This window comes from Sciurus carolinensis, chromosome 2 (assembly GCF_902686445.1).
Source record: "Sciurus carolinensis chromosome 2, mSciCar1.2, whole genome shotgun sequence".
NCBI lineage: Eukaryota > Metazoa > Chordata > Mammalia > Rodentia > Sciuridae > Sciurus > Sciurus carolinensis.
Genome location: NC_062214.1, coordinates 70,128,585 through 70,151,986, shown reverse-complemented (window position 1 = coordinate 70,151,986; position 23,402 = coordinate 70,128,585). Strand labels below are relative to the sequence as shown.

The window sequence follows — 23,402 nt, the reverse complement described above, 5'->3', positions numbered from 1 at the left end:
TTTGTTGGCTATTATGTGATAATTATTGAAAATATTTTGGTCACATTAGAGGACAAAGGTATTAAAAATGATCCACTAAGAGGGTGATAAGCAATTACATATGCTATGTAGCACCAAGGACAGGCTTCATCCAATTAAAAGATGATGGAGGAAACTTTGGCAGAAGTACTGATCATTAATTTTTTTTAAGAGTAAGGCAAAGGCAGGGGTCAAAGTGACAGAATAGATATAAATGTCATATTTTCTGGAAAAATGGAAATGATCAATAACAATAACAGGTGCAGCAGGAAGAAAAAAGAGGAAAACAGAATCAGCTCTTTAATTGCTGTGCAGGTAAGAAGATGAAGCCAAAGTATGAAAAATTAACAAATCAAATAGTGAAAAGCATTGGTATAAGGATGATAACTGAAGCAAAAACATAGGCCCTCCTAAATCCCCCCCATTAAAAAAACAGCAAACTTTTAAAGGAGGAAAGGAAATAGGGCACATTATGAAATATGCATGATAAATATAACACAACATAATCAGTTAACCAATTTATTGACCAATATCAATAAATTCAAGTGAATTGAGTCCACCTATTACAAGAGAAGACCTAATGGCTCACACCATGGTACCCAGTGCTCTACTGTTTAAAGAAATCATATCTACATTAAAGTGATTCAGAAAGGCTGAAAATGACAAGAGGGTTTATAGCAATGAAACCCACAGAAAGAAAAGGAAATTAGGGTTTTAATCCTGATTTCAACCAGGGTAGAATTCAGCCAAAGACATTGACTGAAACAAAGAGAAACACTGTATAACACTAATGGCTGCAATCTGCAGACAAGATGCAGTAATTGTGGTTATGTATGTTCCACATAACATGACCAGGATCACCACCTAGCAGAAACCATGGATGAGGCAGGGAGATATAAAAGCACACTAATTTCAGAATACTGGGACAGCCCCTCAGTCTAAGACATAGGAAGGAGACAAAAAATATGTCTCAAACACACCAGACTTGTACCATGGTAATAGGGAATACAACTTCATTTCAAGACCTCATAGAACATTTATGAAAGCTGACATATATTAGGTTACAGAGGAAACCTCAATAAGTCCATAACCTAGAAATAATACTAAGAACATTCTGTGATGACAGTGCAATAAAACTAAAAATTAATCAGAATAAAAGAATCAAAAAGGCCCTACAGTCTGGAAAATTACAAAATTATATTCAGTTAAATAAGTTCTTTGATGAAAGGAAATATGAAAATCCAAACTGCATAATTTCTAGAATATGATGATAATGAAAATATATTAGTCTATAGGGGTTCAAATAAAGCTGTGGCTATTGCCTCAAATATAAAAATAAATAAACAGATAATATCTAACTCAAAATGTTAGATAAAACAACTGAGTAAACTGAGAGCAGAATGACAGAGTAAAGATGGAAACAAATTAGAAATGAGAAAAAATAGAACTAAATATGCAAAATATTGATTATTAGAAAAAGTCTCTAATATAATTACTAGAGAGAGATAGAGAGAGGGAGAGAGAGGGAAAGAGGAAGAGAAAGAGGAGGGAAATAACCAACAATACAGAGCACATTAAAGAAAATCATTAGGAGCTACTTTGCATGATGCCATGATGCAAATAAATAGGAAGACCTGGGTAGAAAGACTACTTTTCTAGAAAAATATAATTTACCCCAAACTAATCCCAGTAGACACCAATTTGTAAGCAACCGATTTCCATTGGGAAAAAGAAAATAGAACATCTCCAAACTTGTATACTTTCACAGAGAATTCTATCAAAACTGTAAAGCATAGATAATCTCAATACTACTTAAATTATTTCAGAGTTTAGGAAAAGATAGAAACTTCGAGATTATTCAGTAAGTGAAAATTCCACATCAGTCTCAATTGATATGAAATTCCAAAATAGAATTCTTTTTGTTTGTTATGGGCCATACTGGGGATTGAACTCAGGACCTCACTCAGATATGGCAAGTTCTCTACCACTGAGCTACATCCCCAGCCCTAGAGAGAATGTTTTATAAACAGTTTTAGGAAAAATGAATAGCCATTTGGATAAAGATAAAATTTGATGCCTTTTATCATATGCCAGTGTACGTTTCAAGTGGCTCTAGGTAGATAGTTACCAAAGAACTAGAAGAAAATGGAGGCAAATTGTTTTATAATCTGCAGATGGGCATAGTTGTGGTTAAAAATCCAAAAGCAACACAAGAACAGATTAATAAATCCAGTTGCATTAGTGGAAAAATCCTTTTGTATGAGGAAGAAAACACCATAAGTAATGTGAAAAACCAATAGAAATGTTGCAACTTTTATCCCTAAGCTCATTCCTCTAAAATATAAAGTTACTAAAACTTAGCAGTAAAAGGATCTAAAACTCGATAGAAAATGGGCAAAAGATCTCAGCAGATAATTTACAAAGAAATGTGAATGGTCTTTGAGTGTATGAAAAATATGATCAACTTCTCACATAAGAGAAATGTAAATTAAAATTCCACCAAGAATCTGTGTGCAGTGGCACACACCTGTAATCCCAGTGACTGGAGAGGCTGAGGCAGGAGGATCAAGAGTTCAAAGCCAGCCTCAGCAATTTAGTGAGGCCCTAAGCAACTCAGTAAGAACCTGTCTCTAAATAAAGTACAAAAACGGGCTGGGGATATGGCTCAGTGGTTAAGTGCCTTTGGGTTCAATCTCTGGTACAAACAAGCAAACAAAAAGACACAAATCTATCAAGATACCATTTTTACTCTCGGACTGGCAAAAACCACTCTCTGTTGGCAAAGCTATGGAGAGAATTTAGATTGCTCTGGCCCTTGGAATGAGGGGCCAGTGCACCTGCATAGACTTATTTTGTTTTATTTATTATTATTATTATTATTATTATTATTTTGGAACTGAAGTTTGAATCTGGGATGCTTTACCACCGAGCTACACCCCCAGCCTTTATCATTTATGTATTTTTGAGATGGGATTTTGCCAAGTTGCCCAGCCTGGCCTTTAATTTGCAATATTCTTGCATCAGCCTCTGCAGTTGCTGTGTTCGTTGTGCCACTATGCCCAACTATCTTATTTTTTGTTGTGCATAATAATTAAGCAGAATGTTGGGTTCCCTTGTAGTATATTTATAGATGTCTTACACTCTTGATTCAAACCCCTCCCCCGCAAGAGTCACTTGGAAGACAACACTCCAAATCATAGCCTGTGTATGGCACATGAAGGTCTTATTTCAACAGGTCTTCTTTTATGCCTTTCAATAAAATAATAGATATTTTTTAGTAAAGGTCATACATGGTATACATTTAGATTAGTTTCTGGGTATCAATTTTTGAATTATTCAGGTGACATCTCCTTTCCTGATGGTCATTGAGTTTGTGTCTTTATCTGCTGTCCAACAACCCTACTGAGTAATTTGTAAAACCTCTTGCAAATAATGACAGTTGGAGCTCATCTGCTGACTCCAGTCCTCATTGTTCAATTCCTTTTGTTTCCTTCTTTATTTGGTTGGGAATGATGGGACAGTGGTAAACAGAAGTATACTCTGATATTTTGTGTTATTTCTTCCCTCAGGGCCATATCTAACCATTAACTATGGTATTTACTGAAGCTTATAGATCTTACTCTATTAAGGAAGTCCTTTTCTGATCTTAATTTGCTGAGGTTTTTTTCTTTCTTTTTCTCTCCTTAATTATGAATGCATCACAAATTTGAATTTTATAAGATGGTTTCTGTGTCAATTGAGACCATCTGTTAATGTGATGTATTATGCGATACCATTAATAGCCTTTCTAATACTAGGCTAAGTTGACATTCCCATGATAAACCCATATTTCATCATGATATACTTCCTACAAAGTTCTGAGCTCACTTGGCTGTTTTCTTAAGATTTTTGTATCTGTGTTCACATGAGTTTGTCCTATAATTTACCTATTTTTTTCTGTCTTTCCTGAGTTTTCTTGTAGAGGTTTTACTAGACCCATAGCATTTAGCATCTCATCTTTTTCTCTTCTGGAAAGCAGTTCATGTAAGACTGAGGTGACCTGTTCCTTGGTGACCTTCTTAAAACTTACCTGTAAGCCAGGTGGTGTGGCATGCACCTACAGCCCCAACTACTTGGGAGCCAGAGGCAGGAGGCTTGTTGGAGCCCAAGAGTTTGAGATCACCTTCTGGTCCCAGTGCATTACTAGTGGGCAGATTTTAACCACAGATTAATTTTCCTTAATTAAGTCTGTTCAGAAAAGAGAAATAAGTTTCACTTTACCGATCAGTTTCCTTCTATGCCACCATTTTTCTTCTTATGTGTGGTGATTATGTGTGCCTGCTATGGTAGGTTTGGTTTGCTCTAACAAAAGTGTCAACCAAGTGGCTTAAACAATAGAAACTTATTCCTTATAATTCTGAAAGCTGGGAAATCCAAGATCAAAGGCCCTGCCTAATTCCTGGTGAGAAATGGTTGTAGCCATGCTGCCATCTGCTTGATTTGCAGGTGGCCACCTTCTTGCTCTTTTCTGAGAGAGAGGGGGAGAGGGAAGGAGAGGAGAAGAGAGAGACTATCTCTTTCCTGTCTTTTACTCCCATTCATGAGGGCTCCATCCTTATGACCTAATTACCTTCCAAAGGCCCCACTACCTTAATACTATCACATTGGGGATTAGGCATCTGCATCTGAGCTTGAGGCGACATAGACATTTAGTCCTTAGTCCCTGCCCCCAGGATTTTCCCAACTGAATAAATAGCCATCTGGCCTTGTGCCATGCCTTAGAACATTTTAGGATTTTTCTGATGACTGGGGGTTAATCTAGATGGGTATTTCCTGATGCCATTGGCTGTGATTGAGCCCCATGCTAGCCTGAGAATGAGATGAATGTAGGACATGAAAGACACTGGCTTGTTAAAGCAAGCAAGCAAACAAACAAACATGTTGGGCGTGCTCAGCTGCTGGGATGCCCAGAGCTGCTTTCAGTTTCTATTGGTAGCTTCTGTTCAACATGTCAGCCTCCTGGAGCATGCTGAAATTGGCCCAAATGAGGCACTCTCCAGTTGTGTGCATTTTGTGGCCCTATTTGCATCCAGCGTATAGATGCCTTTCTAGATGTCTCATTACATAACACAGTTTTGCTGAGGAACACACAGAAGTGAGAGCTCTCCTTAAATATCTCTCAGAGAGTCAGATGTGGTGGCATTTGGATTCATTTCCTTATCTGCCCCCATCCTCAGTCTAGAGTCTTTGAGAACAGCTTACCCTGTGGACTCAGGCAGACATTGCTTCAAATCCCAGCTCTGCCACTTAGGGGCTGTGTGATTGTGCAGATAAGACCTAAGACATTGTCTAAAACTGACACATGAGGACAACAAAACCAAACAATCTATTTCAAAGGGATGTGGCAACGACTTATGCAGAGGACTGGTATGTGCTGGAATGGGCATAGCTGCCATCTCCTTTCTTCTCTTTCCAGCTTACATCTCACTCAAAGGTGATGATCTTGGACATTTGCCAAAGGAAGGTTTGGATACCCTTCCTACTTGTTCATGTCATGTATTGAGTCAATGGGACCTGAGCCTGGGGTAGCTGTACTGCATCTCGCTCCCCCAAATTGGGTGGGACACCTAGGATTATTTTAATTATGGGACAGGAGGAAGATCAAGGTGTTCCCCAGTGTTCAGCTGTTGGGCAGTGCAACTTACTTGTAGTGCACCTAAGGGAGCCATGATTGTTAATGTTCTGGAGGGCAGATTCTTTTTTTCCACCTTCTTTTCAATCATAGAGCTATTTTGCTAACTTATGAGCTGTAATAGAATCAACTGTGAGGAATTTTATTTGCTGAGTTGACATGGGGTCTCTGTCCTTTCATGATAAGCCACCAGGTACAGCCCACGTGAGGGAATAGTTCTTCACATTCCCCTCCAGTACTGCAGGAGAGTGGGCAGACTCCAGTTTTCTTCTGCAGACTTGCAATGCAGCAGGCAGTTGAAAGGATTCTGCTCACGCCAGGAGTTGGATTGTATTTTTCCAAACACATTAAGAATCTCAAACAGCCAAAGCTGCTTAATGGGCCTGAAAGCATTTGATTAGTCCAAAAGGCTCTGCACTCGGCAGGTCAGGAGACATGGAGATCTTCAAATCCTATGGGTCTGGCCCCCTTGGCTCTCTGTGGCTTTAGCAAGCTCCAGGGTTGCAGCCATGCTGCCATCTGCTTGGCTTCCCAGAAATGCTTATGGCAAGCTGAACTCTGAGCAAGCACCATTCCAGGATGCACTGCAGCCATTTCACCACTTGACCCAGGAGCCCTGATCTAGGCCAGGCCTCTGGCTCCTCTCACACCTCTTTCCCTTCTATCTCTCCATAACTCTTTCTCTCTTTGTCTCGATTGTCTTGTTACCTAGCTGTCTCCTGTCATTGGCTATCCTGCCTTCTTTCCCATCCCGTATTCCTGGCATCAAGTGGCTTTCCTGGGCTCTTGCCTCTCCTGTCATATTGGGAGCAAATGGTGTCTGATAGCATCTCCTTTGGGACTTTGCTCTGTTTAGAGCCAGTTAGCCCCTTTAGCCCAATGTCAGCAGTGTGGTCTTCCCATCATCATTTGATTCATCAGTCAAAGGGCTTGACTACCTACCATGGGAAGGGCTTGTAAGCCCTTCTATCAGCTTTAAGGACCACCAGCCACTCTTGGGATAGCATGGCTTCTCTGGGGGTACCGCATGGGGAAGCTGTGGGGCCCTGTTGTTAGTTTCCCATTGCCATGACAACATACCTGAGAAAATAAACATGAAAGGCTCTTGGTTTCAGAGATTTTAGTCCATGGTTACTTGACTCTGTTGTTTCTGAGCCTGAGATACAGCAGAACATTGTGGTGGAGAGTACATGGTGGAGCAAAGCTACTTGCCTCATGGCATCCAGGCAGAAGAGAGACTGTAAAAGTAAGGGAACAAAATTTACCCATCAAAGACTTGCCTCCAAGGACCTACAAGGCATCACCTCTCAAAGTTTTCACCACCTTCCAATAGTCCATTATTCTGTGAATCTGTCAATGGACTAATCCGTTCATGAGGCCAGAGCCTTCATGATTCAGACAACACGTAAAGGCCCCACCTCTGAACACTGCTGCACTGGGGACCAGGACTTCAACACACAGCTTTGGTTGGGGGGACATTTCATATTCAAACCATAACAAGTCCCTTGGTTCCCTGTGTTTCTTCCTCTCAAATACTCCCCATCTGCATCAGCAGTTGCTGCATCTGGTGTAGGTTCTTGCTCTGCATAATCTGGGCACAATCTCCTCTCCTGACAGGACTCCCTCCCTAGACTCACCGAGTACCTCTTTCCTTGTGAGAGCAGATGGTGTTCCTTGTGGCACATCAGTCTCCCAGGAGGGAGGCCTTATAGGTTTGACCTGGGCTGTGACTCTGAGTAAATCACCTACCTCTGGCTCCTCAGATGCTCAGGTTCAAAACAGGGTGGTCAGTGGAGTTAAAAAATGATTTTTTTTCTGATTCTTCCTTGGGTCTTTGCATCAGTTAATAAATGGGATCAGCAGGAGCAAGCCAACATACCACATCCAGCTGATCACCAGAGCAGTGCTTATTTATGTTGCTAATTAAAAGAAAATTTCTTTCTGAAAGCTGCCTTGAGATTTTCTGTAAGCATAAGAGTGTGAGCCAGGGTCAAAGCTATCTTTCAAGGAGAAGGAAGCGGTGCAGAAATATTCATTGTAAATTGTGCCTTTTAACCTAAACACTTATTAGATTCACCACTGACCATTTAGGCTCAACATGTTTGTTTTGGTGAAGTAAAAGATACCTGATTGAGTTTAATCTTATTTCTGTTGTATTTCGTTAGTGTAAGACTTGAAATACAGACCTACCTCCATGCTAGTAAAGATTTCAGGATTTTGCGTTTGTTTTAAGCCACATGGAACACAGCCTAATATTTTGACACAAAGTGGTACTTAATGCAATGTAATTGTACTTTATTTCTGTTGCTCTTTGGACTGATGAAGTCATGTTATCTCCCTGGGCTGTTTCTTCATCCATTAGGACACTTGATATAAGTAAAAATCCATTTTATAGTGACCTACACTTTCTCTTATGCAATTGAAAAGTCTAGACCAGTGGGTTTCAGGCAAGGCTCAATCTACCAGCTTGACTTCGTTATCATGGTTCCAATTTCTTTCAGCCCTGTCTTTTATTCTGTCAGTTTCTTCCTAAGGCTGATTCAAATATTCTAATTTGCTGGGTGAATATATTCTCATGTATATTTTTGCTTTTGCAATGGAGGATTATATATGGTTCTCAAAGTACTCATGTTGTATTTAAAATCTAGTCCTTGGAAAATGAATTGATAAGGATGGACCCAAACAAAATGAAACATCACATTGTCATGATATAGCAAGGCTAAACAGATGCACTGGACACACCTGAGGTTTGGAAGGTGTAAACATGTCTGTGAACAATTGCAACCCAGACACCATCTCCTGGGATGATTTATTTAGCCATTGCACAGAGAAGTGACAAGAAAGGAGGTCCTTGCTTGAGCAGAACCCTATTTTGAAGATAAAATTCATTTCCTTGTTTTTCTTTTCCACCTGAAAGGATATGTATTTGTGGTGTATGTGTGACAGGTGAGTAATTGGTTCTCATGTTGACAAGGATGCCACTGCTTGGGTCTTGTTCTAATATTCAGTTTGGGGCTGCACATGGCAGTTTTATGTCTCTTTTCAGCTTTTGTCAATGCATTACTGTCTTCTAAAAAATTTCCACTCAACTTTTAAAAATTTATTTCATTGATACATTATAATTATACATAACAGTGGGATTCATTATGCCATATTTGTACATGTACATAATATAATTTGTTCAATCTCATTCCCCCATACCTTCCATTTGCCTCCCCTGATCCACTTGCTCCACTTTGCTGATCTCCATTTTATTATAGTTGTTGTTGTTGTTATTATTATTATTATTTTAATTAGTGCATTGTAATTATATACATAGCAGGATTCATTGTGGTGTATTCATACATGGACATAATGTGATTTGGTGGATTTTTTTCCCTGGTGCTTCCCCATAACCTCCCCTCCTCCCTGTTTCTCCATCCCCTTCCTCTACTTAAACCAGTGCATTACTTTCTAGAGTCTCTTCTAGAATATTGAAAAAATCCAAACTCAAATTTTACCTTCTCTTCAATGCTGGTGGGGGACACAGAAGATCCCATGGTTCATGGTGCAGTGAGTGAGGTGGCCTCCAGAAAGGATGTTGTCTTATAGGCCCTCACTCCACACATAGCCCAGCAGCATATGAAGAATCACCAAGTCACTCTCAGAGTGGGTTGGAGAGACGTGGCTTGAGGTCAGCTCTGTGGGCAACTGAGCTCTTTCTCCCCCTAGGAGGAGGATGCCCCAGTACCGCCAAGACAGAATACTGCCTTCTCTTGGGAAACTCTCAACTGGGCAGAGTGTGGGAAGGGGTTTAGGAGAAGATTAACAGATCTTTGTGATCTGAAACAACAGACCCATTTGTGGTCCCCAATCCTGATGCAGGGTCTCACTGAGGCCCTGGCTCACCCCAGGATCCTGGCTCCTTCTGGGTTAATGAGCTTCCTTTCTGAAGTTTATGGGAGGGTGCTGAGATTGTCACATGTGGTGTGAGGCATCCTCTCAGCTCATTAGTTTCACTGCTGTGGAGTGCAAAGGCTCAGGGTGTCTTGAGTGTGCACACCAGACATGGTGCTGCATGCTGCAGATGCCAATCTGAGTATAGTACAGTGTACTCCTCAGAGGGTGTGCAGTGGGGTGGTGAATGAGCACCTGAGGCATTACTGTTTCGAAAGGTTGTGGAAGTGTGGGGAGGGACAGCTCTGGGTAGCAAGGCTCTGTTGGCAGTAGAGCAAGAGTCAGTGAGTATTGCTTAGTACCTGCAGACACCCCATTTAAGCCACACAGCAATCCCATGACATAGGCTTGTAGGGGACTATCATTATTCCCATTTCACACCCGAGACAACTGAGCCTCAAGGTCACAGAGCTTCCCAGTCCTGAGCCAGTACTGACTCTTGGATCCCAGACTTGGCCTTTCTGCCTTGGCTTCCACCCAAGAGTCAACCGTTGTACTGAAAGTCAGGATTCCAGGAGTCTTCTGTTTCCAACTTGGAGCCTGAGGTTCAGAACAACTGAGGGATGCACTGTGGTCACAGCCTGTGAGCAGAGAGGCAGTATTGCCCTCTGCCTCCTGTTGTCTCTATGTTTTGTCACAGCTGCCTGGGATGCGATGTAGCTTGCCTGAGGCTCTGACACCTCAATGACAGAGCTGTCTGCTATTCCAACCCTCTAAGAGCCTGCCACTGAGCTTGAGGTAGCAATGACTGGGAAGTTTGGGGACATTTAACACTTGGAGTGCCTGTCTGAGCCAGGCTCTACTGACTGGGAAAAGAAAACAAGAAGGAGATGGGGTGACCCTGGAGTCTATTACAGCTCTGGGCCCACCTGCATTGGTGACAGGTGAGCATGGGCCAAGGACAGGGGCACATGATGATTTCAGAGCTGCACATCTTCCCTTGGTGGATGGCTTTTCTCAGCACTCCTACCCTCTAGGTCCGCCAGCCAGAGGGTGATGAGTAATGAGAACAGTCAGAACATGGATGCAGATTCTCAGTGATTTTCCCAACAAGTTGAGGTTAAAGGAGAAACATGAAAAGTGTGGCTTAAACTCTTCTGTCACTTCAACTGAGTGTTTTTCAAAAAGAAGAGCAAGCTTGAAATGTATTAGTCAGTGTCATGTCTGTTGTCAGATGGTGGCAAGAAAAGTGGCTGTTTCAATTGAGATGGGTTTGGGATGTTGTTTTTGTTTGAATGAGTGAATCAAAGGAAATAATACAGGTTGTGAGATTCTGGATTTATACTCTAAGTGGGGATTTAAAATAAGTGATCTACAGTAGTTGGGTGATGTGTCTTCATGATTGGTCAGAACTACTGGCTCTGCTGGACTCATCTGGTTCTGGTTGCTTTAACTGGATTAGTCTAATCACCCTGACTGGTCTGTGATTCAGTTTTCTATCACTATAACAAATACCTTAAATCATAAATTTATAAAGAGAAAGGATTTATTTTGTTGGGGGTTAGTCAGTTGACCCCATTTCGTTTGAGCCTGTGGTGAGGTAACACTTCCTTGGAGGGGAGTTTGTGGCAGAGCTAAACCATTTGCCTTGTGGCAGGGAAGGAAGAGAGAGATGTGGGGGTGGAGGAAGAGGCTGGGGTCCCACAATCCTCTCTGAGAGAATGCCCTAAAGACCTAAAATTTCCCTCTAGGTCCCAACATCTTAAAGGTTCTACCACCTCACAAAAGTGCCTAGCTGAAGGCTAAACCTTTAACACATGGGCCTTTGGGGGACATTTCAAATCCGAACTATAGCATGGTCCTAAGAAATGAAATGCACTTTTACTTTCTGGAACCTAAAGGAAAAAGACACAGGCAGACAGACACTGAGAAAGACAGACATGTTGCTGATCAGGTCCTGGATTCTGTGCAGTTCTGCCTCTTCTCTCTGATGGCTTCAAGACCTGGGCACATGATGCCCTTCTTTCAGGCTTACACACCTGGGCTTTTAGCTTAAAAAGTCCCCATTTTGATATTTTAGTGCAAGAAATCCTTCAGTCCCTTCCTCTCCTGCTCAATCACAATTCTTCATGATTCTTCAGTCTTTTAAAGGGGCTTTTCTAATTTTTTTTTTTTTTTATCTCCCTGAGGAGAGAGTGATTGCTTAAACACCTAAAAAGAGGAAGTGCATGCCTGTCATGTGCCTGGTGTAGTACTGTCCATCACTTGCAATAGCTTACTGGAGTGCTGAGCACATTCAAGTTCAGGACTCCTCACTGGTCACTGGGGACAGGCAGCATTTCCTGTGCTGGTGTTGGCTGGCCATGTCATGTCATCCACCCCATATGTGTCATTGAGGTGGATACCTGGCCTTTTCCATAAGAAGGAACTCCATGGTTCTGGCCAGAACTCATCTGGTCACTATGGGCTTCTTTTCCTTCTCATTATTCAACTGGTCTTTTAGAATAAAATTTCATTATGAAATATTTGGCATGTATTTTAATCTGTTCAGGCTTTTATAATAAAACACCATAGACTGGTGGCTTATAAACAAGAAGAAATTTATTTTTCACCAGCTGAAGCCTGGAAGTTCAAGGTTAAGGTGCAGCAGATTCTGTGTTTGGGGAAGGCCCATGTCCTGCTTCCTATATTGCTGTCTTTTCACGATGTCTTTATATGGTAGAAGGAGTGAGGGAATTCTCTAGGGTTTCTTCTTTTTGCTTGTTTGTTTTTTGTAGTACTGGGTATCAAACCCAGGGCCTCCTGCATGCTAGGCAAGTGCTCTACCACCAAGCTGCATGCCTAGCCCTTGGGTCTCTTTTGTAATGGTACTAATCTCATTTGTGAGGGCCCCATCCTCATATCCTAATCACCACTCAAAGGCTCCACCTCTTAAAACCCTAACCTTGAGAGTCAGGATTTCAATAGACAACTTCAGAGTGAACATCAACATTCAGTCCCCAGCAGCATACAGAAAGGTTAAAAGAATAACATGATAAACAAGTACCTGTAACCTGCTTAAGGTAGAGAATATTACTGTTTGTTCATGAATTTCTGTGTAACAAATTTTGTCAAAACTCAGTGGTGTAGAACAGTAAACTTTATCTCTGACCCGGAGTCTGTAGGTTAGGAACGTGGAAGCAGCTTAGCTGGGTGGTTCTAGGTAGGTCAAGTTGTGGGCTTGCCTGGGGCAGAGGTTCCACTTCTGAGATCTCCTTCACAAACTTTCGGCAGGAGTATCAGTTCTTTGTCAGTGTACCGCTCTGTGGAGCTGCTTGAGAATCCTCACAACATGGCTGCTGGCTTCTCCCAGACTGAGTGATCCGAAAGCACATCAGGAGGAAGCCACAGTGCCTTTTATGACTGTTCTCATTAGTCACACTGTTAGTGTTACACACACTGTTACTTCTATTTTCTTCTAGTCACTAGAAGTAAGTCACTAAGCCTGGTCCCCTAGGAGTAGGGAATTAGGCTCCACTTTTTGAAGGACATGTTACAGAATTTGTGGACATGGTTTAAAGCATCACAGTGAGCAGCACAGTGGGAGCCCCTCCCTGGTTGCATCTTGTCTCCCACATACGTAACCACTGTTTGAGTCTGGTGCTTGTCTATCATTTACTACATTTGTAAATATACCAATAGTTTTGTCTTTAAGCATTATGTAAGTGACATCAAATGGTAGAGTTTTTTTGGTGTGTGTAGCTTGCCTTCCTTGTTTTTAAAATTATGTTTGTGAGATTCATCATTTGAGAGCAGGTAGTTGTCGTTCACACATTTTCAGTGCTATATAGGGATATAACACTCTGTCCATTCTCCCCTGATGGATGTTTAGATGATTTCCACTTTCTTGCTATTACAAACGAGGCTGTCATGAAGACTTAAGTGTGTGTCTCTTTGTGAACATGAGCCAGATTTGTCTGGAGTATTTAGCAAGGATTGGAATTGCTGTGGGATAGAGGAAATGAATCTTAAAATTTACTAGAAGCAGCCAAATTGCATTCCAAAGTGGGTGGGTATATGTACTAATGAGCCTTCCCACCAGTCATATATGAGTTTCCTCTTTGCCTTTTCCTTGACAACACTTGGTATTGTCAGATGTTTTAAGTGTTTGTCAGTCCAATGAAAGTGTTATCTACATGAGGTCTTAGTTTGCATTTCTTTGCCTGCCAATAAGGCTGAACATCTTTCATATACATGTGTGAATATATTTATATATCTCATATGTTTATTATCCTATGATTACTAGTCATACCTTTTGCACATTTTTTTCTCCCCTATTTTATTATTGATCATTCTAATCCTTTGTTGGGTTTATGTATTATAAGTATCTTTTCCTTTTCTTCCTCCATGCTTAGAAAGAGTGTTGACTTGGGGACACACTTCCAGGATTAAATTCTAGTTCTGGCACTTCCTGTGTGGTCTCAGGCTTAATATTTGCCTTAGTTTCCTCATCTATGAAATGGGGATGGCAACAATGCTGTCTATTCAGTGGGGCTAAAAGGACTAAGTTTCTGTCTGTGAAATAGTGCCTTAGTTTATTTTCTACTGTGGTTAGGGAACACCACAGACCCAGTAATTTATAAACAATAGAGGTTTATTGGGCTCACCATTCTGGAGTCTGGGAAATTCAATATCAAAGTATTAGCATCTGACAAGGACCTTTGTGCTACATCACCCCATGATGGGAGGTGAAAATGTGAGAGAGGAAAAGAGAGAGAGAGAGGAAAAGAGATAGAGAAGGAGGCCAAACATCCTTTTGTCAGGAACCCACTCCTGTGGTACCTAACCCCTCCTCCTCCATAATAGCATGAAAACTCCCACTGCTCAACACTGTTGCAAGGGGATTCGGTTTCCAACAAAGAACCATGGGGGACACATTCAAATCATAGCAAATGGAGTGCCTGTCAGATTGAGCACGATATGGAGTCAGTAAACCTTGCTGCACACGGCTCTGCATGGTCACATGGGACTCTGTGTGTGCAGGCATGGTCACCTTGTCCAGAGCCTGAGTGAGAGCTATGTCCTCATTTGATAAGATTGGCAGGCCTTGCTTCTCTCTGGCTCTCAGCCTTCTGGGCAGCCCTCCCTTCAATCCCTGAGCTGCTTCAATAGAAAACGAAATCCCAGCCTCTCTCCAGGGGACGCCGGGGAATTGGAAGGCATCAGACTCCTTGCAGCAAAAATAGAAACCTCATTTGCTTTGGAGAGAATAATAACAAGAAGGACAGCCAGGCAGAGGCAGTTGGGGGCTTGTGTAAACACTCCCCTAGTCCTTCGTTCCTTGGGGTCGGACATGGACATGGGCAAACCTCCCTAAAAACCTCCCCTTTCCTTTCATCCTGGCATCCTACTGGCATCCTTGTTTCGTTGATATGGACAGTTTTGGCACTGAGTTCTAGTTTTTAATACCTCAGTGTCACACTGTCCTCTGGCAAGAACTCCAGAAAACAGGACTGATTTAATATGGAGGATCATTGGAGAAATATGTCAGAGTTTATAAGGCAAATATCTCTGCCAAGAAGGGTACAGGGAACTGTATTTGTCTCCCTAATGTCATGGGCAGCACAAGAGCAGACTTAGTGAAGATTCCATTGCTTGATGTGCCTGCTTTTCTGCAATATCATGCTGTTTTGAGGATGATAGCTTTTTAGTAGATTTTGAGAGTAATCAATGTGATACGACTGATTTTTATATGTCAGTTTGCTTCCTGCACAGTGGGGGCAGAACACTTTTTTCATCTAACTCCTACCTTCACAAATCAGCTCAACAATGTTGTAATGGAAGTCCTGGGTTTATAGTCATGTGTTGCTTCATAATGGCATACATTCTGAGATATGTGTCGGAAGCAATTTTGTAATTATGTATATATGTCATAGACTGTACTTATACAAATCAAGATGGCTAAGATGTCCCTAGGCAATATAATCTTATGGGACCTTTGTATGTGATCCCTCATTGACTAAAATGTCATTACGTGGCACATGACAGTATTTGGGAGAGCCTTGAGAGTATTATGTAAAAGCAAATATAGGAAAGGTGATAAAGTTAGAAACTTGAACTTTAGAACACAGTTCTGAACTCTAAAATCCAGTTTTGTTTTAGAGAAAAATTTCTGAGTTTTGATACAGATTAAATTACTCCACATCTATACCCTGGACTCTACCTTTGGTATGGCTGCATGGGCCCTGTGAGAGGAAACAGTCAATTTGAAAGAATTAGTCCCGGCCTAGGGAATGCAGCACATAAAGTCTCCATATTCAAATCTGAAACAGGAAGTGAGGGTCTGGAGGTACAGTGCCAGTCATGCAGCATGTCTTGACACCTCCAGAGTTTTTTTCCAAAAATGAAGCTTTCTGACCATTTTAATGATAGCAGTTTGTACATTATTCTGGTGTGTTTTCAGCAGGGTATTCAGAAGCCACCTGCTCAAACAAGCCCTTGTTCTTGAAACTTTGAGACCATTGAAGGCTAACTTCAAATCCAGCTTGTTCCCAAAGCATCTCAAGGTTTGAGGTTTTTTTTTTTTTTTTCCTGAAGATGCAGCTTCTTTTCCCAGAAGGAAAAAAAAATGCATGCTTGAAATTATAAAAGGAATTATGAACATTTGAGTGCTTTACTTTGTAGCCAGTTTAGGGACTCAGTTACTCAGAATTTTAAAATTTTACCTGTCAACAGCACATTGGCTTCCACTCAAGCTGGATCATCCCCAGTTTTGCCATCATCCACCCTCAGTCTGTTTCCCACTGACTGTGAGCCCCTGGGACCCCTATCTGAGCCCAGCCCCCTTTTCCCTCACTGAAACTGGCCTGTGGCCAGTTATTAAAGTGAGCCATGGTGCCTCTTTCTCTGTCCTGGAAGGACCTCCTCCCCACATAAGCGTTGTCCCTGTGTGTCCCATCAGAAGGTGGAAACCCCTCTCCTCCAACTCCCTAATGATCAACATATATCCTGCCCTGGGGGAGCATCCGTTTTCCCCTTTGAACTCTGCTCATAGATGATCTGTGGTTCCAGCCACAACTGTAGGCACACTGGGCCATCTCACTGCACCCTCTTGGGGCAGCTTATCTGACTAATACCAGGTCCCAGGAGACCTTCTTGTGCCAAAGCTTACCTGCTAGATACTGACCTCTGTAGCTGCCCACTTCCTCTGTGAAGTAGCACAGTGCAAGTGAGTGTGTGGCAACCTGGGCTGGCCCATGAACGCCATGCAATCATGAACCCCCATTCCAAGCTCTCCCCATGCAGTGGCGCTGCCAGTCCCATGCACAGCTGGCCTTGGGTGCTGGCTATAACCACCAGATGGTGCCTGGAAGAGTCACAGCAGAGTTGGCCTTAGCACTTGGGCTACTCTGCTTTTGGTGCAATCTGACACCTCCCCATCATTCTGGCCATGCTGCTCTGCAGAAATCATTTCTGAGCCTATCCCAGAGCCCCTGCTCAGTGTAGCCAGAGTGTCCTGTTAGCAAGTGTTTCAGGGGTTTTATTTCTCACCAAATTCTCTGGTTCTTTATCTTAGGCACAGCATAGCAGATATTCCCAAGCCTGTGTGCCCAGCATTCTGGTCTCTTTACAGATTTCAGGGTTGCCCATTTAATCCAAGGAAATAAACTGTAACTCTGGATTCAGCAGGAGGAAGAAGTGAGATTAGAGGCCGTCTGGTTGGTCCCCTTGCCACTCTGAGGTGATTCCACTGTTCCTGGGTAAGATCAGACTTCTTGACTCCACCCAGTTCCTACCTTAGTGTTGGACATCCATCTGTCCTGTCTTTCCTGCTCTTCACTCCTAGGTGCCTTCCAGGGACACTTTCCAGATCTGGGAGTTTGTGAAGTTGTAACTGTGGCCTTAAGTTTGCTAAGAAAATGCTTCAAAAGACTGGTTCGGAATAGGTTCCCCTCGCTCTGTGCCTGCCTGTGCTCTGGGACCTGTGATCTTTTTGGATGGGAGTTTATGTGAGCTGCCCTGTCTGGGGAGATCCCTTGAAGTTCTCTTATCCCAAGTGGGTTCCTTGCTGGCCTTTTCCCCAAGCACTTGTGCCCCAGCAGGCCCTGAGGATGGTTTCTGGATCTGGGACCTCACCCATGGCATAACAATCAAAGGCATCATCAAATTTGAACCCATCCACTCTAAGGAATGTTTAGCATTTCTTTTTACCTCTAGAGTGCCTGGAAACACGGCATTTCAAAGGGCTGTGTTTGATTACAGATCCAGTTTTTTTTTTTGCCAGAAATTTGCATGTTGAATAATACAGAAACTGATGATGGCAGTTGAAGTGGTGTCCTGTGGGAAAATTAATCAGTACTGAAACCTAGTGCCAATAGCCACAGCAGCCATCTTTAAGAGGGAACTGCACCTCGTGGGTGGTATTTGAAGTCAGGCAGCTGAGGACTGTTGATTGAAGTGCTCTCTGTGTCTGAGTTCTGCTCTGGACTCAGAGTCACGGTCAAGGCTATGTTTGCTTCTGTGCTCGTTCCCAGGTTGGGGTACTTGGGGAGTCCCTGCATCCTGGAGGATCTAGCCATTCTCATGGGAAAGGAGGGGTCCCTTGGCTTGCATTTCACGATGCTGCTGAGAAGCTGAGCTATAGGAAGCACTTCTTCCTCTCCACCCCCACCCCAAATAAAACCCCAAAATCTATGAATGGACAGATAGCTTGGAGAACAGAGTGTTTTAATCTTGTGGGGAGATTTGTGGACTTAATTTCCACTTTGAAGATTGCAAAGGAGTAGAGATTATTCCAAAAATGACAGTAAATTGCTAGAAGAAGAGTAGACTTTGGCATTTCTGTCTAATTACAAATGACCAAGAGGGACTGGAGAACTGGCCTGGCCCGCAGTCCCTCCCAGAGGGGTAGAAAGGCAATGGAGAAAGGTGAGTGGCAGTTGTAGGAATGGCTAGACCATGAAGAAAAGCTCAGGTGTTCCAAGCAAGTTGTATTGCATTCTTTGTGTTCTTTCTAGCCACTGGGATGGAGCTGAAGGAGTTGAAATGTGCCTGGCTGGCTGGTGACTCAGAGTCAGCTGGAGAGATGACAGCTGACCCCCAGTGGGCCTTCCTGGGTCTCATGACTTTGTGGGGCATGTCTTTAAGGTGAACCATCTGTCCAAAGACACAGGTCATTCAAATAACACAACCCCATTCTAGCCAGTGCAAGCAAGGGGTTCTTAAGTGGGAGGGGAAGGGGCACTGCTGCACAGGGAAGAAAATTAGCATTTTTCTGTGGAGAAACTGATAAGTGGTTCTGGGTCCAATTGGTAGGTGACCTTGCATTTGAGTTAAAATGCTGCTGGGAAATGAGAGAAGATAAACATGAAAAGAATGCAAATGAATTGCAGCGGACAGGAGCCCAGAGCCTGACTTCTCCACTATCCACCAGAGATGGTTGTGTGATGCCTATAAATAGACACTTAAAAACCAAATCTAAATTGAGTTCAGATGTGGGCCTGTTTCCTCATATGGAAGTGTTTATGTAAGGTACAGCATGCTGCTGTTGTTCCTGAGTGGTTTGATGATTCTGGGCCTTTGTTGGGAATCCATGTGGAGCATGCAGGGGATGCTCAGATACAAATGAATGAGATTGTCCTTTCAGGGGACCTGAAGACTCAGGGGAGACACAGGGAGAGCTGTGCAGGTTCCCTCCAGGGAAGGAGGCAATGGGCAGGACTCCCCTGGCAGACAAGGGTGTTCTCAAACAGGTTCTGAGATTCCCCAAGGTGCCTCTGGGCCAGGAGCCAGTGGAAGCAGGACATCACAGGGCAAAAGACAGGAAGAACACTTTTATGTGTTCTGGTTTCTCTTCATTCTCTTAAAAAGCTACTAGGATTCAGTCATGTGTTGCCATCCTAATGACCTTATCTAATCCTGATCTCCTTCCCAAAGCCTCACTTCGGAACACCATAGTGAGATTAAGCATTCACCCCCTTAATATCTCACGGAAGGGAGTAAATTCCAACATGAATTCAGAGGGGACAAACCATATACAAACCATCACGCTGACAACTCTGTTTGGGGTCACTGAACTAACTTGTAACTGAGTGAGGACCTAAGGTCCCATCTCCTGACTGCCAGCGAAGTGGTCTTGTGACTAGATGTAACATTTAGTTCATGCACTAACCCAGAAATTACTTAATTCTGGAGATCCTTAGATGGTGAGCTCTGGGGGATAAGGAATAGTATTTGATGCAAATGTGATCCCAGGCAGTATTCCAGAGTTTTATTGTGTTTTACCTTCCCAGTCACCTTTGAAGTCGTTCTTATTTTCCACGTTTTATGCACAATGGAACTGAGGCACACTGCAAGGAGCTGCAGAGAGCTTTGTTAATGCTCCCACAGGAAGCCAGTGGCCCACACTGACTGACTTTGGAAAGTGTGTGTGTGGTTGAAATGCCTTATGTGTGATGTTCGCTTGGGTGTGATAAAGAGGCCTTCTTTCAAAGTGCCAGAATCCGTGAAGCTCAGAGACACCGACACCAAAAGGCAATTTATGTACAATACCCTTGGAAAGAAACTGAACAGCTATGTGAATGTCAAGTTACCCCTGAATAAAGGCCAGCAGATTAACCCTTCTGCAGTTCTCTTTTAACAAGTGACTTGGTCAAAATGGAAAAATCCACAGCCTTCTAAGGGATATCCTGTCATTTTCCTTTATATTTGGACCAGTAGCATCTGCACGGGGCCAGTTTGGAGTGGAAGAAGTTCCCTAATTAAAACCCACTGCTAGAAATGTCTGCCCAGGGAACTGAGAGCGGCCATCTGGCTTTGTTAGCAAAGTGATAACACCAAATCCAGATTAGATTTTTGTGAGGTAGAAACCATGGCAGGGTTTATGCCAATAGCAAGACCCTGTTTCTTCTCCCCCAATGAATGATGCCATCCCTGTGATGTTAGACCCTAGAACTAGATCAAAGGTGAACTGTCCAACCAGCACATCTGTTCATGAAGGTCTCAGCCCTGTGCTTTCCAACTGAGCAGGCCCCAAGCAGGAAGGTATTTTGCTATTGTTTTGAAAGGGACAAAAGGAAATCCAAAATGCTTTATAACTCTATATGACGTTGGCCAAATTGGAAGGAGAAGAGGAATTTAGGACAAATGAAGCCCTCTCCTTCTGTTCTACCCCAGGCTTCCTACCCCTGGGTCGTTGTTGACCTCACCACAAAGTCCTGATCCACCCAAGGTTTGGCTTTGAACCCCTCTAGTCTGTTGGGCTTCCTCTTCAGCTTCCATCTGAAAAGCTTTCTCTATTCAAGGGAAATGTGATGCCTGGTGGCCTCTTTTCAGTTCTCTTTATGAAGCCCTCTTTCCCAGGAGGAAGGGTAGACTGAGATCCTGGACAAGGGAAGTGAGGGGACTTCCTTTCTCTTTCCTTTAGTTACTTGTCATTCTCTTCCAACCCCCACTTGCATGTCAGCTTTCTCTGAAAGTGCCACAAAACACTGGTTCTGCAAACCACTGGGGTCAAGCTTTGTTGTGGGAAGATACATATTCATGAAGGCTTTGAGGAGCTTCATTAATATGCAGGTAGTCTCTGCTTCCAGAATGGTACACAAGCCATCGCTTTATTTGCCCAACATGTTATTCTTAAGGCAATAATTATGTGATGAAATGACTAAAGAAACATTTTAATTATTTGTTTAGGGTAATTTCTGATCATCTCATTAGAATTATAATTTCTTCACTTTTATAGGTGATTCAAAACTTCTCACTCATTTAAATTTTTATACTTGAAGGAACTCTGTATAAGCATCTGTGTCATTTCTGAAACCTAAGTAATTTCCTCTATTTCTTTCTGCTTTGTTCCAGAAAGATTTGATCACCGGGAGGTTTTTCGGAACATTACCAAACCAGTCGTTTTCGGTAAGAAACGTGAGGTCACCTTGCTTGGAGCAAGGTTTTGCTTCTGACATGTGAGGAATTGAATTGCTTCACTAGCCTGATGCCACACTGCAAGTGGAACCCAGCAATTGTCATGGTTCTTTGTTTCCTGGGAACTGTGTGTGTGTGTGATTGGGTGTTTGTCTGAGTGCAGGGAGGTTGAAGTGGAGTTTGATTCCCACCCAAGGAGTGGGCGAATGCTGGGGTTCCCATTGGCCACTTACTTGCCCTGGAGCCCACACCTCTCCAACCACCCCAGGACAACAGAAACTTGTACTCAGCCCATTTGTCGCTGCCACTCACCATGTGCGTTTCTGTAAATCAGTGTCCTCACTGGGCTGTCATTAATTTGTGTGCTCTTAATCTAGATTCCCATTTATGTTGAAAGTAGATACCAACAACAAACACCACTCAAAAACTTTTGCTGTCCAAACATGGATCGTCACTATAGGTTGAACACCTCTTATCCAAAATCTAAAATCCCAAATAATCCAGAATCAGAAATTTTTGAGTACTGACATGACAAGTTATGTAAATATTCCCCAATTCTAAAAACTCTGACATATGAAACACTTCTGGGTCTGAAACATTTTGAATGAGGGATCTTCAACCAGTAACTTATTTCGAAAAGTCAAACTCTGAAATACTAGAAAGCTAAGCATAAGAGGTCTTGCTTGGATCAAAGAGAGGCCTGCTCAGTTTGCCAGGGATGAGGGGTAGCTCTGGGTTGCTGTTGCCCTGTGAGTAAAGCTGTATTATGGTCCTGATCACACCCATAGTAAGCATTTGGCTTGTTCCTGGTCTGCAGGACCTATGGAGCAGAGCCCAGGTGCCAACTGAGTGCTAAAAAAGCAAGGGGAGACTTGGAGGGGATGGGTTCTGGGTAGAAGGTGAATTGACTCTTCCAAGGTCAAGGTACAGCAGGGGCTTGGTTGTAGGGAAGTTTATGTATGGGCTGAGCTGTTTTTGGAGAGTGGCAAGGCCAAGAGGCTGTAGCAGTCTTGGTCTCTGTGTCCTGATGCCCTGAGCTGGTCTGAGCTTAGGATGGGTTTTGTGGGTTCTTATGGATTCACCTACTAGACTCAGATGGGTTTATCATCCAGTGTCATACATGGGGAAGTGGTGGTTTTGGAATTCCCAAAGGAGAGGAAAACTTCAGGTGTCCCTGGCGAAGCTCTGCTAATTTTAATAGAGATAAAGACAACTTAGGGGCGAGACTGGGATTCTGGAACATCAAGAACTGGGTTCAAAACTACTATTTTACCTCTAAGGTAGCAGGGGGCCATAGGTCTTGCTATTGGAAGCAACTTAAACCTGTTTTTGTTTCTTTTATAGAGCAGGACAGCTTCATTTAATCCAGTGCCTATCTTATGTCTAGGTGGCCACTCATGATCCCTGTGCTGGGAATTCCCTTACATCAAACTGGGGTGCCCTCTTGTCACAAATGCCCTGAGTAGTAGGTTCTGTGCTGGATTTTGGCTGGAGCACACTCATAAGGCGTTTAATAGTTGTAGAACAATCAGCTCATGTCCAGGAAAAAGAGGGTGAAACTTCAGAGGAGTTGCATGGTTTCTATTGGGTCTGGGCTGTTTTTAATTTTTTTCTGTTATTGGTTTTTAATGTTTATAGATTTACTTTTGTCCTCTCAACAAGGCCTTTTCAGTTCCATTTGATTTTATATTTAAAGTTGTGAACACACTGCAACTTTAACCTCATTAGATACATCAACCAATCTCAGCTCTGAAAATGCCAAAGAATTTGGGTGAATTCTGTCAAGAGAGAAGATTTTGTTTGTCACACAGAAAGGTTACTTTGTGAAGGGAGATGTTCCTTATGGGGAAGCAGTCTCACAAATACAGTGAAGTCCTGGGAGCATGGGGTCAAACACACAGCCCTACCCATCTGCCCTCTAGGAACTTTCCACTATCAA

At 42.8% G+C, this 23,402-nt stretch overlaps 1 protein-coding gene across 7 annotated transcripts in view; it reads left to right on the top strand.

Annotated features, from left to right (window-relative positions):
• Apba2 (amyloid beta precursor protein binding family A member 2) overlaps positions 1 to 23,402 on the top strand; it is a 265,008-nt gene that overhangs the window by 110,505 nt on the left and 131,101 nt on the right. For 4 of the 7 annotated variants that reach the window (XM_047542149.1, XM_047542154.1, XM_047542147.1 and 1 more), the window contains one exon: positions 21,401 to 21,454. The gene's annotated coding sequence lies outside the window, so the exon portion shown is untranslated. Of the gene's footprint in view, positions 1 to 10,650; positions 10,663 to 21,400; positions 21,455 to 23,402 lie in introns of those variants that run through there. The other 3 variants (XM_047542150.1, XM_047542152.1, XM_047542153.1) reach the window with 2 other exon arrangements.